The 17,071-nt window shown below is 43.8% G+C and overlaps 1 protein-coding gene across 10 annotated transcripts in view; it reads right to left on the bottom strand.

The window, feature by feature from the left end:
- Positions 1-17,071, bottom strand: part of DST (dystonin) — a 432,285-nt gene that overhangs the window by 345,314 nt on the left and 69,900 nt on the right. The window lies entirely within an intron of this gene.

Raw genomic sequence — 17,071 nt, 5'->3', positions numbered from 1 at the left:
CCTGAGGAAACTTGTTCCACCTGTATGAAGTGGAAATAACCTTGCAGCCACAGCCATAACTGATTGGCACCAGGGAGCAGTTCCTGGATGCAAGGAGGTCCACCGCCTCTGAGTTGATTTGGTGGAAAACTGCCCAGCTGGCTGCTTCCTACTGGATGGTGGCAACCAGTTCAATTGCAGCCTCCCTTCTGGGGAATAGATGTCAAGTGCATTTACAAATGCCATTAACTAACATTGGGGTTTTCCCTAAGATCTGCTGCACATGCCAGTCTTAGAGCACTTGGATCCATCCACAACGTTATGTGACCCAACGACCCCTACATCTATAGTAAGAGCTACCTCCCGCTTCATTGTGTCCTTGTAGTAGATCTCTCTCTCAGATAAAGCAAGCCCTGTCCCTTCCTTGCTTTATCCCTAGGGAAAGTTACATGTCAGGGCAGGAAGCAGAAATAGGCTGCAAGCATACCTTCCTTTTATTTTCCACAAACCTAACACTGTTGAGGCTAAGGCTATAGAAAAGGGAAGAGGGCTCTGGAGAATGAGACTTTCCCAACCTACAAAGAGGCCCACCCCCTGGGTGAGAGGGAGCATCTGTGGGTCCTGGAGCAGGGGAGTTGGTGAATCCCAGAAGACCTGAGAGACATGGGTGCCTGGTGTGTCTAGGGGGGCATAGATACAAGGTGCTTTCCAAAGATCCCTGTGTCCTGAGAGTAAGAGCAGCCTGAAAGGCCCTATGGAGCAGTCATGGGGATACGTCTGCATAACCTGGAGGCACCAATGCTCCCTCCCATTTCCTGACACTTTGGCATCTTATAAGACCCCAGAACCTTAACGGAACTCTTGAGATGGAGGAAGTGAGAAGCACCAGGCCTGGGAGACTGGGTGTCAGAATCTAAGTTGAGATGCATCTTACACCAGAGTTTATAGACTAAGATTACAACTCACTGTGTGGACTTGCTTATTTACCACTGTTTATCTACTTTCAAATCCTGGTCAGGGCTCGATCTCCAGTAGGAGGAGGCAGCCAATCAATGATTCTCATCATTGATATTTCTATCTCTGTCCCCCTCTCACTTCTTCTCTGAAATCAATAAAAATATTTTTTTTAAAAAGAAGTTGCCACATTTCACTTTATAAATCTATCTACACTAATAAAAGAGAAACATGGTAATTGGCGTACGACCGCTACCCTTCCCATTGGCTAATCAGTGAGTATATGCAAATTAACTGTCAGCCAAGATGGCGGTCGGCAGCCAGGCAGCTGGAAGCGAACATGAGGCTTGCTTGCTGCGAACTCCAACGTTCCCCAACGTTCCCCGCCTCACTAGCCAGCCTCTGAGCTACAACTCTAAGAAACTATGTTGCAAATAAGAAGATAAACAAAACACCAGAAACCGGCTTTCATTCAGCCGGGCTTTAGCAACATTGTATCGATGTTTTCAGCAGCAAGGCCTCAGAGCTAAAGCTGGCCCAGAATTAAAAAAAAAAAGAAAACAAGGAGTGGTTGGAAGCTTTAGTCACTCGCCACCTGGAAAACAGCCCTCAGCCCCTCATCCAGACTGGCCAGGCACCCCAGTGGGGACCCCCACCCTGATCCAGGACAGCCTCCAGGGAAAACCAGCCGGCCCCCACCCATGCACCAGGCCTCTATTCTATAAAGTAAAAGGATAATATGCCTCCCGGCACCGGGATCAGCATGACAGCGGGCAGCGCCCAAAACCCCTGATTGCCCTGCGGCTCTGTGTGTGACAGGGGGCGGCACCCCAACCCACCCCCCCCACGGGCCCTGCTCTGTGCCTGATAGGGGGGAGCTCCCCAATCCCCTGATCGGCCCTGCTCTGTGTGTGACAGGGTGTGGCGCCCCAACCCCCCCTCCCTCCCGCCACACCCATGGGCCCTGCTCTGTGTGTGACAGGGTAGAACCATAACCTCTCCATCAGCCCTGCACCGAGTGTGACAGCGGTGGCGTCCCATCCCCCTGATCGGCCCTGCTCTGTGGGTGATAGAGGGTGGCGCCCCAACCCCCCTCCACGGGCCTTGCTCTGTGTTTGACAGGGTAGAGCCATAACCTCCCCATTGGCCCTGCCCTGAGTGTGACAGGGTGCAGTGCCCCAACCCCCTGATCCGCCCTGCTCTGTGTGTGACGGGGGCGGTGCCCCAACTCCCCTATCGGCCCGACTCTGTGTGTGACAGGGAGGAGCTCCCCAACCCCCTGATGGGCCCTGCTCTGTGAGTGACAGGGGGCAGCGCCCCAACTCCCTGATTGGCCCTGCTCTGTGAGTGACAGGGGCAGTGCCCCAACCCCCTGATTGGCCCTGCTCTGTGCATGACAGGGGGCGGTGCCCTAACCCCCCAATCAGCCCTGCTCTGAGCCTGACCAGGGGCTGCACCTAGGGATTGGGCCTGCCCTCTGCCACGCGGGAGCAGGTTTAAGCCAGCAGGTCATTATCTCCCGAGGGGTCCCAGACTGCAAGAGGGCACAGGCCGGGCTGAGGGACCTCTCCTTCCCCCCCGAGTGCACAAATTTTTGTGCACCAGGCCTCTAGTATAATATAAAAGGCTAATATGCAAAGTGTCCCCTCAGGAGTTCCATCGGGAGACTGAGAGTTCGATCGCTCGCTATGACAGGCACTGACCACCAGGGGGCGGTGTGGAATGAAGGAAGGCCCCAGCTGGCAGCCAGCAGCCAGGAAAGGAAGACCCTGGCCAGCAGCTGGAAGCCCAAATCGGCCCTGATCGCCAGCCAGACCTAGGGAACCTACCCATGCATGAATTTCGTGTACCAGGCCTCTAGTAAATCTATATATATAAAAGGCTAAGTGACCAGCCGAGTATGACACTCACTGACCACCAGGGGGCAGATGCTCAATGCAGGAGCTGCTGAGTGACAGCAACTTTGCAGAGTGCCCTCTCGCACTCCGGGACCCCTCGGGGGATGTCTGACATCACCACAGGCCAGGCTGAGGGACTCCACCTGCCAGAGGGACCCCACCTGCCAGAGGGACCCGGCTCACTCTGCAGACACCCTTCGAGCCCCAGCACTGCCCCAGGTGTGGCTGGCCAGGGAAGGACCGTGGGAGGTTGGCTCCAGGGCATGTCTGGCCCCTTTCGCCCAGTCCCACCCTGCCAGCCACCTTCTAACTAATTTCCTTTCAATGTGCACGAATCTGTGCACTGGGCCTCTAGTAAATAATAACATAAAATAAATGAAACATTTGTTTAAGTAACGGAAAATAGGTAAACTCTTCCCACTGGGCTTATAAAGCAAATTCATTCATTCTGTCACCACAGGGCTCCCTTATCAGTTATAATCCTATGCTCTGGCTTTGCAGCCCACCCTTCTCCTCCTTAGTCATACTGTACACTTTTGGTTTATGTGAATTCCAAATGCCTGACTTTCCCAGTTGTATTCCAGATCCTGAAACATTGCTTAAGGGTTTTTCTCTCCTCCCTTTCTCAACTGCTGCTTTCCCAGCTAATCCGATAGCTTTCTCCAACAACATCATAAAACAATAAGAATTTTTTAAAATGCATATCCACGTCCAGAAAACAATAAGATGACTTATATCAGAAACACACCCACACACAAACACACACACAAACGGAATAAACCAATAGCTGTTCCCTCGCACCTGCTTCATTTCCTCCTGACTGAGTTCTGTGTCTGTATCCATCCACAGCACAGGACCCAGCTGGAAAGCTAGCAGGTAAAGAAGCCAGGTACCTTCAAAAATCTGTTCAGTGAAAATCACTGTTTATAACTTTGATGGTTAATTTACGTGTCAACTTGGAAGGGCTATGGCACCCAGTTTTAGGCAAAACCCTAACTGCATGTCCAACCTGAGGCCTCATGAAATCAAGATTGAACATCAACTCTTACCTGAATTTCTAGCCTGCAGACCTGCCCTACAGATTTTGGATTTGTGCACCCCACAATCACATGAGCCAAATTCTTAAAGTAAATGTGTGTGTGTGTGTGTGTGTGTCTTCTTGGCTCTGTTTCTCTGGAGAACCCTGACAATTACAACTGGGCACAATATTACTTTAAGAGTTTTAGGAGTCACCTTTACTACATGTCAGGGAAGTAGAAACAACTGCTGTCATTCATACACTATATAGTGTAATGGGAAGAAAGACCATGCAGGACTCTCTCAGGCTGAGTGAGAGGCCACAGGGTTTCCTCCAGCTCCGTTCCTCAGCACCCGCACTACCATAAGCAAGTTATTTCACCTCTGATTTGCCCATATTCTAAATGTGGATAATCGCACTTACTTCACAGGATGTTACACAATATCAAAGTGACATAATGTATGGAAAGCATCTAATAGGCCTGTCGGGCACATAATACTCAAAACATTTTTTAAAATATGCTTTTATTGATTTCAGAAAAGAAAGAGAAACATCAATGATGAGAGAGAATCATCAATCAGCTGCCTTCTGCATGCTCCCTACTGGGGATCAAGCCTACAACCCCGGCATGTGCCCTGACTGGGAATCGAACCATAACTTCCTGGTTCATATTAGTAGATTGACGCTCAACCACTGAGCCACACTGGTCGGGCAATCCTCAAAACATTTTTATAGCATTCCATTTAAAAGATAAAATGAAAACCAGTGAATACTTAAAATATCAGGGAATATATAGTTATATTACCAAAAAGTGTATCATTTTGAGGACTTGAAAAAAATGTTCAGCTCCCTTCGCATCACCTGTACACAGATGCCTAAAATTCCAGTAATAAAGATTCATTCTTTTGGCTTAAAGTTTTTTATTTCTTTTCAAGCTTCTAATAGATATAAAGTAGTAAGTGACATCAGTCATTTATACCTCAGTGTGAATAAGGCCATCAGACTGCATCCCGAAGAAATATTTCGAAAAACAGGAAGAGGGAGCAGTGAGGTTTTACATGTCAGGGAAGTAGAAACAACTGCTGTAATTCACACACTATATAGTGTAATGGAAAGAGGTCTGTAGAGGCAAAGTATGATAAACGTTGTCTCCCTCACAATTTTCCTAGAGCCAGTTCAGACTATCAGAGATTCAAGGAGCCAATGAGTCTCTGTACCAACAGAAACAAGCCTGGCCTTAACTCATGCTGCTGCTCAAGAGAAATACTGCCCAGGGTACATGCTTGTAATTTGACTGTGACGATCCTCTCCTCTTATTTCCCTAGTTCAGAGTACAGCAAGCATGTCGAACTCCTGACCCACGGGCCGCATGCCTCATTTATTAGGCCCGTGTTAGCCTTTGAGTTTGACACGCTTGGAGTACAGCTCCTCACCACCACTCTGTTGATTATGAAGACAGGTGGCCTTGTCTCCTCCCCTGCCTTCCTGATTCTCCAGGGAGAACACACTCTTTCATGGGACCTGATAGAGTCAGAAGATCCTACCAAATATTAGGGAGTCACTTTCGGTGTTCCTCTCCCTTTGATAAGCCTGTGAAATACACATACTTATAGGAGGGATAATAAAATCTACAAAGGCATCCTAAACTATTAGTAACTTGTCAGGCAATCTCTTCCAAAAAGGATGGTATGGATCACCTGGAAGCAATCAAAGCCAAGCGGGGAAAGGCAGAAAGGGGAGGAAGAGTCAAATTGTTCACAATGTTGTAAATTCTTTGTCTTACACCATAATTAAGTGGGAGGTCCACAGATCAGGCTTCGATTCCCAGTTCTGCCACTTACTAGCTATGGGGCCTTGTTGCAAGTCATTAAGTTACAACTTCCATGAACCTTGGATTCCTTGTGGAAATAATACCTACCTCTCAGAGCTGTTATATAAGAGTGATATATTCAAGGTGATACCATTGTAATAACCTCGTTATTAATAACAGGAAAAGAGCAAAGGGGCAACTAGAGAGTATAGGCGCGCCATTTATACAGCTTTGCCAGGAGGCTGCAGTGAACACTCTCCAGGTCTGTTCCCCGCAAATCGCAGGGAGAAGGGACTGGACAACAGACACATGCCCAATAAGGTCTGGGTGACTGAGTCAGTGGCCACACTAGGCATGGCCGCTGCAAGCACGGGGAGATTTGATATTTAAGCTCCTGAACAAAGGAGTCTCTCTCTCTTTCTGTCTCTCTGCTCCCGCCTGACTCCTGTTGCAGGAGGCGGCTCCCCTGTGTTCACCCACGTGGCTCACAGCCATGTGGGGCCCAAACCATGGTCTGATGGACTGAATCTAGCCTGAAGCTCTGCCGGACTCAACTCCACCATGGAAGGGAAGCTCTGGACACTGGCTTTGCTTTTAGCTCTACTAAAGCCCCAGCTGCACCTTGTTCAGGGCTGGGTTAAGGGGCCTGGGACTCTACAACCCAAGGAATGGAACTCCATGAAAATAAAGCCTTTTGCCACATCTTATCCTCCCGTGGGGCCCCAAGAACCCCACTCCCACTAGTTACAGGGGAATCCCACTAGTGTAATCCTCCACTTAGAACCAGATCTGGCCTACATGAGGACACCCTAAATGGCAGCTGTCATTTTGAAGAGCTGCACCAAAACTGTCAATCTGATAGCAAGTTCCTACAGTCATAGTTGCGGGTCATTAGGCAAATTTCTAAGCCTCTAGGAGCTTTTTAAGCCTATCATGTGCACAGGGCTAACTTAATTCAGTTGGATTCCTGAAACGATTAGAAGTGTCTACACAAAATGCATAGTAGGTATTGAACACATGACAGTGACTTCTTATTCTCAGTCACATGTTCTCCTTGTCCCTCAACGGTCTATTCTCCACACAGAAGCTAGATTGAGTCTTTAAAAAGCACAAGGCAGAGTATATCATGCCTGTGCTCAAAAATGCTCAAGGAGCTTCCAACTTCATTCAGGGTAAAATCCTAAGCCTGTACCATAGCCCACAAGGCCTCATGAGCTGTCTTTCGATGCCTGCTCAAATGTCACCTTGAAAAAATATATATATATATAGATTGATTTCAGAGAGGAAGGGAGAGGGAGAGAGAGATGGAAACATCAATGATGAGAGAGAATCATTAATTGGCTGCTTCCTGCACACCCCACACTGGGGATTGAGCCCACAACATGAGCATGTGCCTGAACCAGAAATCAAAACTTGACCTCCTGGTTCATAGGTTGATGCTCAACCACTGAGCCACGCCGGCCAGACTCAAATGTCACTTTTTTAAATAAAGTTCTTCCCAAACAACCTTAGGTACTATTATCCCCACTGTTGGGGTCACCAAAGGAGGAACACATGAGGCCAAAGGGGGTAAAGAATTATGAATATATTAGGTCATCTGGATACCAGATGGGCTGAGCCCCCAAATGGTGCCAGGATCCAAGGACTGGGAGTCAGAGACTTTAAAGGACTCTAGGCGGGCTTTTTCTGGGCAGAGAATTCTCTGGGAGGGACCTGAGGGGAAAGACAATGGTCTTAGCAGGTAGAATGTGGTCCTAGCAAGTGTTAAGAGAGTGTTCATTGCAGCCTCCTGGCAAAGCTGTATAAATGGCATGCCTAGACTCTCTAGTTGCTCCTTTCCTGTTATTAATAACGAGGTTATTACAATGGTATCACCTTGAATATATCACTCTTCAAGGTGTTAAGGGAATGTCTGTTGGGAAGTGGTCTAAAGGTTAGTTCCTGGGCGGGTGTGTGTCCATTCAATTATTCAATCAGACCTAACACCCACCCCATCATTCTATACCCCTTCGCCTGATTCAATTTTCTCCAAAGCACTTACCCCACCTGACATGTTACATATTTATTTTCTTTTTATTTATTTATTTTTATTGATTTCAGAGAGGATGGGAGAGGGAGAGAGAGATAGAAACATCAACAATAAGAGAGAATCATTGATTGGCTCTCTCCTGCACGCCCCCTACTGGGGACCCAGCCTACAACCTGGGCATGTGTCCTTGACCGGAATCGAATCTGCGACCCTTCAGTCCGCAGGTCGACGCTCTATCCACTGAGCCAAACTGTCTAGGGCGACATGATATATATTTACATGTTAATCTGTGTGCTGTCTGTCTCCCCCTGAATAACCAGCTCTGGGAGTGCAGGGACTCTGTTTTGCTCAGGGTTGTAGCCCCCGTTCCTAACACAGGGACAAACTCACCACAGGCGCTCAGTAAGTATTTGTAGAATGGAAACATGAATCTGCACTGCCTAACACACAGTCAGTACTCCACAAATACCAATCTCCTTCAGTAAATATTCGTTCCTTCTTCTTCTCCTTCACCCCAATCACTGCCTGTCATACTGTCCTGAAGCTTGTCTTGGAAAAAGAGGTTTGAAGCATTAACCTGGTTTCACAAGCCACAGTAAAACTTGCCTAACCATACACCAGAAATGAAACTGTTCTCAGCAAGCTAACTGGGGAGACAACAGAGAACGGATGTGGCCCTGGGGTCTGGCAGATCACTGTTTCGTAGCCCACCTTCACTCCCTATCAGCTTCTTGCCTGTGGACAAGCTATTTAACCTTTCTGAGCTTTGGTTTTCTAATCTATAAAGGAAATCTACTTCCTAGGGTAGTTGTCAGGATTAAGTGAGCTAATGCCCATTGCCTAGCACACTGCCTGGCTCACAGGAAGTACTTAATACCAGCTACCATTATTATTATCATTAGTTAGCAACAATAAGAATGCTGTGGACGTGAAATATGTGTCTTTAGAATGTCTTTTCTTGTATGGTTTTATTTTTTTATGGTTATCTCTAGAGCTACAGAGAGCTGCCTAAGTTTCAATGGAGTTTTAATAGGATTAAGAAACAGGAAATGATAGTCCTTTGTTTATAAAAAGCAGCATTCTGGGCTCAGAAGAGGCTTTTTTTTTTCACTTCCCTGGTATCCTGAACCGTCTACATCTCAGACTTCCTGATTCTTTTCTCTAATAAACAGACAAATTTGTCTGGAGTCATGGTGATTACACATGTTATAGAAACAAACTTAAGAAATCTATGCTGCCTGCTTAATAGTCCCATACATTCCAAAATCTATTCTGTAATAGACTTAATGTAATATGTTTGGGTTTCCTAAATTAACTTTAAACATGGGAGGGGTCAGTTCATTTTACAAAACATAAGTATTTTTTAATTTATATAAAAAATGAATATGCTTTGCTAAACATGGCATAGAAAGAGGGAAGCATACAACACAGTAGCGAGTGTGTTCAACTAGGAGGGGGTATTTCCAGCTGTGACTCTGGAAGTAAAGGGTTATGATGTGTGGAATCTCAGGTCACTTGTGTGGGTCACTTTGTTTCCTCAAAGTGACAGCCCAGGCTGAGTAATTTTTGAGATTCCTAAATTGTAAACGAGTCCATCCATCATCTCTAAAGCCTTTTTAATGCCCAAATTCCAGCATCTCTAATTAGTTTTGTCTTACAACTTACGCAATGCCTGTTTATATGTTTATCCTGGACTAAGTTTAAAAGCTAAGGAATTAGAGATATCATGTAAGAAAGAAAACAGAAAATATCTCCTATTCTCCTCATTGCCCCTCTAGAAAAAAAAAAAAAGATGTGTGTTGGAATATAACATTTTTTAGAGTTGTTGATTCCCAAAACCAAAAAGTAAAAATTAATAAATAAAATAACGTCTTTTTAATTTATTGGAAATTAGTAGATAAAATAACTTTAGTAAAATAAAATATTAAAATAACTCTTAAAAGTAATAAATAAAATAACTTGTTTTTTATAATTGAAAGATACTGCCTAATTGTGCTCTAAAATATCTGTACCAAAAGGGGGTGAGTGTATACAAGTGACCTTTGCTCTGATTTTGAGTCAAAGAAACTGATTTGTGTATAATCACAGACTATAAATTCTAGAAATTCTACTCTTATTAGAGTGAATTAGAATAAAGTTTATCATGAAGTTTAAAGAATTTCTAGATAAAAGTTTAAGCTTTAGGACACATTACAACCAGTTGTTTTTAAAAACTACATCCCACCCTCGCTGATGTGGCTCAGTTGGTTCGGCATCATCCATCTTTGCATCAAAAGGTTGCTAGTTCGATTCCTGGTCAGGCCACATGCCCAGGTTTCGGGCTCGATCCCCAGCAGGGGGTGTGCAGGAAGCAGCCAATCAGTGTTTTGCTCTGCCATTGATGTTTCTCTCTCTTCCTTTCCCTTCCTTTCTCTCTAATAAATCAATATTAAATAAATAAACAAACAAACTACACCCCCTTCCCTCTCCCAAAGCTATTTTTGTCATAAAAAATAATGCATCGATATTTTCTCTATTTGAAGTTTTATGTTCAACTCCAAGTTATAACAAAACATTGTGCAAGCAGAAAACTGACTTGGCTTAGCTGAAGTAACAAACATGTACTGAAGTATGAGACTTGAAATAAGTGCGTCCCTAGAGTACTTCTCAATGCCCTGCGTGAGCATGAGTCCTACCATCTGCAGGAAACGAAGGCGCTGTGTCATTTGCTTTAAGACTAAGAGATAAGAAACAGTTGGCTCAATGTACTGCTGCACAGCCCTACGTAGAAATAAAATTATATACAAAGGAGGATTAGAAGTCATGTCTTGGTTCCCTGGTTGGGGGAGGGTGGGAGTGTATTGTGACAATGATGTACAGAATTGTTAACTCTCAAGGGCCCTAGGAGCACATGTAGCTCTGATCTGAGAAGAACCAGTTTGGGGAACCTCTTTAGTCTTACAAAAACAAGACCAGGGCTTCTCAGCTATATTGCATATTTGACATCTTAACAAGCCTTCCTACTATATCTAAATATAGTAGGAAAATCTAAAAATATTTTAAAATGCTGGATGAAATAACAACACGTGTGTGTGTGTGCGTGTGTGTGTGCGTGTGTGTGTGTGTGTGTATTTTAATGCATCCATGCGTTGGCAGGAAAATAAGGAAACGCCTCAAAAGCAAGAGAGATGGAGAAGCAAAGCACCAATACAGAGCCCCTTGAAGGCCATGTACCTGGGTGGGGACAGAAGACAAAGACAAGGCAGTCTGACTGGAACATTCTCAAATAAAGCCAGGGAAAGTATGACTTAGGAAGAAGATGTCTGACTGAGTACTGAAGGTGCCTGGTCAAATGCTCCTTATGAAGGCTTTTAAAAACAATTCCTATTTTCAGTCCTCATCTCATTTCTGCCTGCAACACAGCCTGGTGATGCCTATTCCTGACTGTGTCTGGGGTGCTGGGCAGGGGGCAATGGTTAGTCTCTGTAAACACTTCCTCCTCTTGGCTAGGTTATTTACCTTTCTCCATTTGCTTTCCTCTTCATGTATTGTGGTTCCTGATGACAAATTCTCTCACTTTCTTCAAAGATTGACTTTGTCTTTTAGTTTCTTATTCTCTTGTTGGTTTTGGAGAACTTTTTTGAGAAGAGTCAGAAATTGAAAAGTTTTTATTTGCCGTCTTGAAATAAAAAAAAAATCCTATATACTCTTCAACCCACTGAAATATGGTTTCTACCCAACATTATACATCTATCCTTTCCTCTTCCCAAAATATCAATTTCCTTTTTGTTGCTTAAAATTCAGAGCAAAATTCACCCTTCTTGATTTCTTGGCAATATTATATATCATTACCACTCCTTTCTTGGAATTCCTCTTCTCTTGCTTCTGTGACACCATTCTGCCCTGGTTTTCCTCTCTGATTGCTTCTGATTCTGATGGCTTTCTCTCCCACCATTTAACACTCATACATTATTTTCTGGAATCTCAGCATATTTTCTAGGATCTCATCTTCCTTTCTCATGCTAGAGGCTCTCCCTGACTAGTTTCATTCACTCTCATCGCTTTAACAACATTCTATGTGCTGCTGATTACCAAAACTATTTCGCCAACTTTGTCTCTTCCAGTGAATTCTGTATTCTAATATCCAACTGCTTTCTAGACATCACTCCTTGGATGTCTCACAGGCACTTCAAAATCAATACATACAAATACCAACATATCCTCCCCTTCCCCTACACCACACCCTGTTCCTCTCATCTTGCTGTGTTCCCATTTAGTGATAGACTCTAAAATTGTCTAGATTAAATAAAACTAGAAACAAAAAATATATATATTTAAAAAATGACTGTGGAACATCTACACAATGGAATACTATGCTGCTATAAAAAAAGAAAGAACTCTTACCATTTGAAAGAGCATGGATGTTCTTGGAGAACATTATGCTAAGTGAAATAAGCCAATCGGAGAAAGGTAAATATCACATGAACTCACTCATTTATGGGATATAATAAACAACATGAATTGATGAACAAAAATAGATTCAGAGACATAGAAGTATCGATCAGATCTTCAAACCTCAGAGGGAAGGTGGGGAGGGGCGGTAAGAGATCAACCAAAGGACTTGTATGCATGCATATAAGCATAACCAATGAACACGACAATAGGGGGGGTGAGGCATGTGCTGGGGGGTGGAGGTAATCAGGGAGAGGTCAATGGGGGATAAAGGAGACATACGTAATACTTTAAACAACAAAGAATTTAAATTAAAAAAATAATTTTAAAAAATATGTATTTCTCCCTTTTTCCTCACCCCACATATTATTTGTTACCGAGCTATGTTTATTCTAATCCTTTATAGTTCTCAAATTAATTCCTCTCTTTTCACCTACATTATTACTATCTTAATTCAGGCCTATTCATTTCTTGCTTGGACCATAGCATTAGTCTCTGTAGTCTAACCTGTACTCTTTCAATCCAGTTGCTACACTGGCACAACACTAATCTTTCTAAACTCAAATTCTCATCTCAACACCCCCCACCCCTTATCCATGGTTCTTCAGGGGCCCCTAATGCCAAGGAATAAAAGTCCAAACTCTTTGGCATAGAAAACAGAGCCCTTTGTGACCTTACTTATCACCAGCCTTTTATACTCTATGCCAGGTTCCTTAGGAACTCTTTCTATTTCCCCAAAAGGACAGATCTCTCTCTCTCTCTCTCCCTCTCTCTCTCCCCCCGCTGCTCCTTTAGGACATCCTACTCTTTCTGCTTGGAAGGCTTTTCCCCATTTCTTCTTAGTCCTTCAATACTCAGCCCAGCAACCACTTCTTTCAGGAAGCCTTCTCTGAACTTCCTACTTTGAGATAAGTGACTCTAATATTCCCTTAAAGCACCTCTATCAGCCTACATTGTAACCATCTGCTTGTTCACTTCCACAAGACTGCAAAATCCCTAAAATCTTATGCTATTCACTTCCATATTTTCTTTTTTTTTTTTTAAATTAAATCTTTATTGTTCAGATTATTACATTTGTTCCTCTTTTTTCCCCCCATAACTCCCCTCCTTCCAGCTCCCACCCCACCCTCCACCCTCACTCCCCACCCACTGTGTTCATCCATAGGTGCATGATTTTTGTCCAGTCACTTCCCGCATCTCCCACACCCCTTTTCCCCCCAAGAATAGTCATTCTATTCCCTTTCTATGTCCCTGATTCTATTATAATCACCAGTTCATTCTGTACATCAGGTTATTTATTCACTTGATTCTTAGATTCATTTGTTGATAGATGCATGTTTGTTGTTCATAATTTGTATCTTTACCTTTTTCTTCTTCCTCTTCTTAAAGGATACCTTTCAGCATTTCATATAATACTGGTTTGGCGGTGATGAACTCCTTTAGCTTTTCCTTATCTGTGAAGCTCTTTATCTGATCTTCAATTCTGAATGATAGCTTTGCTGGATAAAGTAATCTTGGTTGTAGGTTCTTGGTATTCAGCACTTTGAATATTTCTTGCCATTCCCTTCTGGCCTGCAAAGTTTCTGTTGAGAAATCAGCTGACAGTCGTATGGGTATTCCCTTGTAGGTAATTGAGCCTCTTTCTCTTGCTGCTTTTAAGATTTTCTCTTTGTCTTTTGCTCTTGGCATTTTAATGATGATGTGTCTTGGTGTGGTCCTCTTTGGATTCCTTTTGTTTGGGGTTCTCTGCGCTTCTTGGACCTGTAAGTCCATTTCTTTCTCCAGATGGGGGAAGTTTTCTGCCATTATTTCTTGAAATAGGTTTTCAATATCTTGCTGTCTCTCATCTTCTGGCACTCCAATAATTCTGATATTAGACCGCTTAAAGCTGTCCCAGAGGCTCCTTACACTATCTTCACACTTTCGGATTCTTTTTTCATTTTGCTTTTCCAATTGGGTGTTTTTTGTCGAATCTTTGGTTTGATTCTTGTGCTCCTCTGGTCTGCTATTGGGTATAATATCCTTTATCTCAGTCCGTGTATGCTTACTTTCTAATTTCTTTATCGTAGCATCGAGGGTCTCATTAGTTTTCGTGAGGCTCTGCACAAATTTATGGCAAGCCCTCAAAATTGCGATTCTTAGCTCCATATCCTCCATTTCTGTCATGTTTTTTTGTCTCCGCATCTTTTATGCTTTCTTGGTGCACCCCCTTGTGGTCTCTGTGCACAGTCTTGTTCTAGCCAAGCCTTAATTGTTGTAGTTAACACTGGAGGGATTTGACCACCAGGCCGACTGGCTATAGGAATCAGCTGTATGGAAAACGTCTGCCTTCTGGGGAGGCGCTAATCCAGCCTTTGCCTGAGGCGATCGGCAAATGGCTGTGCGCAGGGTTTGGGCGGGGCGGGATCAACAGGGCGGGCGGAGGGAGCAGTTATGGCCACGCTCAGTCCCGTTCCCAGAGGCTCTGCTTCTCAGAACCCCGGCAGCCGCTGCAAACCTCGGAGAGAAAGCTGCCCTCAGGTTCCAACTGATGCCGGATAATCCCGCTTCTCCCGTTTGAGTCTGGGTCCCTAGAGACTCGCCCGGATCTGGAGCCCAGAGTCTGAGACTCACTCCCGACAGAAAACGACAACCGCGCCCTCAGCCACCAGCCCGCTTTGCGCGCGCACCTTGGTACCTTTGTATTTTCCACACTGCGCCGCCTCTGAGCCTCGATTTGCTGTTCTCTTTCCTTCTAGTTGTAGAGTCTCTCTTCAGCCAGCCTTCCTGTGGTTCTGGGTGATGTCTGTTCCGTCTTTTAGTTGTATTTTTGAAATGGTTGTTTGCGGCAGCGGTCTCCGGTGTTTACCTACGCCGCCATCTTGGTCTCCTCCGACCTCTCTCTGCGTTTCTATTCCGACCGGGACGATGTGGCTCTGGAGGGCTGGGCCCTTCTCCCGAGAGTTGGTGAAGGAATGGAGGGCGCTGAGCAGCTTAACGATGGAAAACCAGCGAGGCGGCCGCCTTCTCTCCAGGACGCGCTGAAGCCTCCCAAGATGAGGGGGCAAAACTCAGGGCCCATGGCAGCCGCCCTGGCCTTGGAGAGGCACCTGAGCCAGGCCCCGTGGAGCTGCCGCCCTGGGTTCCACCCGCGCAGACCCTCCCACTTCCATATTTTCAGTACATCTAGAACCCTATCCCGCACATAGATTGTTAAATAATAATAGTAAACAGGTATAGCACTCACTCTGTGCCAAATGCAGTTTTGAGCACTATAAAAAGATGAATCTTCACAATAACATTATAAAGTAATGATGAACACTCTACAATTGAGGAATCTGAGCCATAGTGAAGCTGAATAACTCACTGTGTCAAAGGCACTGAGCTAGTAAGTGCCAAAGACCGAATGTACACTTACAAAGGCTGTATGGTACCAGAATACACTCTCCCACCGTTAATGTTTGCTGAAAAGTTTAAGTCTTAGCTCAAGCAAAATTAAACTAGGACCAGCACATTACTAACCCAGGTGCTTTTATATCATATAATATAAAAAACATTTTGCCCTAGCTGGTTTTTCTCAGTGGTTAGAGCACTGGCCTGAGGATTGAAGGGCCACAGTTCCATTCTGGTCAAGGGCACGTACCTCATTTGCTGACTCAGTCCCCGGCCAGGGTTGGGGCACCTGTGGGAGGCAACCAATCCATGTGTCTCTCTCAGGTTGATGTTTTTCTCTCTCTCTGTCTCTCCCCGTCCCTTCCACTCTATCTAAAAATCTATCAAAAGAATATCCTGAGGTGAGGATTAACCAAAAAAAACAAAAAACAAAAAAAAAAAAACCTTTTAATTTCTGTTTCCATGATGAATAGATAACATTCAAAAAAGTATCAAGAAAGGTACTTCTGGAGCTAAAATACAATCTAACTTGGCAATTGGCCACAATAACTGAGTCTATGATTTTCCTTTTCTCCATGGATTTCTCCACTTACAACTTCTCTTACTCCATGAGAGCTAAGCAGTAACTATTCAAAAAAAAAAAAAAAAAAGTAGACCAGAGAGTCATTATTAAAAATTTATTAAAATGCCACAATTCCCTAGGGCTAAAGTTTAGAACACAAAGCATAGTCTCTTTCTTGTAAGGTGACACAATTCTTCTCATTATTAAAATCAGAATAAGTGACAGAACTGCAATGAAGAATGACTTTGGTCAATTTCAGTATATTTCTGTTTTGTTTTTCAGTTTATCTGGCTCCACATTTAGCATAAAAGGTCTTTTAAAATATCAACTAATGTAATACTTCTTAATGCCTAGCAATATAAAATATTTTCTTCCTCAAAATTACCTATACCTAGGGAAATGAAAAGAAGCAGTGAAAATAACTAAGAAAATAAAGCATACACTAAGTAACTGACAAAAGAATCAAACAATGCTTGATATCAAAGTGATTCATCAACTTCACCTCCCACTGTCGAACCAACAGTTTATTTTTATATTTAGGTTTTTAGAATTCTAACATTTTGCAACCATACTCAGACTTTTAAGCTTGAAAATAGCCAGATATTTAATGAAAGTGGTTTTTCTTTATTGGTGAAAATCATAAATACCTAAAATTTGTCTTCAGTGGAAGAAATTAAGTCTAACTAACTCTAGTTCACACTTTATTAAAATGGGAGGCTAATCTTCTGTTTCACAGAGACAAAACAGACAACTACCAAAGAAAAGAATGGGAAAATGTGCCAAGAACCTTAGCTAATTACTTTTCTATCATCTGTTTAATTCCAAAGAGCTCAATAAGCACATGGAACTCCACTTTAAGGTATATGCTCAGGTTCAATGTACAATTTTGGCCATTCTGAACTCTTGGGAGAAAGGTTTATGCTCAATAATGCTCAATCTTCTTGGAATGCAGAAGGAGAAAAGGCTGAAAGTGATATGTCACAACTGACTGCAATCACAGTTCAAGGGAAATGGTTAC

This window comes from Myotis yumanensis, unplaced genomic scaffold (genome assembly GCF_028538775.1).
Source record: "Myotis yumanensis isolate MYYU_CA2020_CCGP unplaced genomic scaffold, mMyoYum1.0.hap1 SCAF_6, whole genome shotgun sequence".
Taxonomy (NCBI): domain Eukaryota; kingdom Metazoa; phylum Chordata; class Mammalia; order Chiroptera; family Vespertilionidae; genus Myotis; species Myotis yumanensis.
This window is presented reverse-complemented; position numbering and strand designations above follow the sequence as displayed.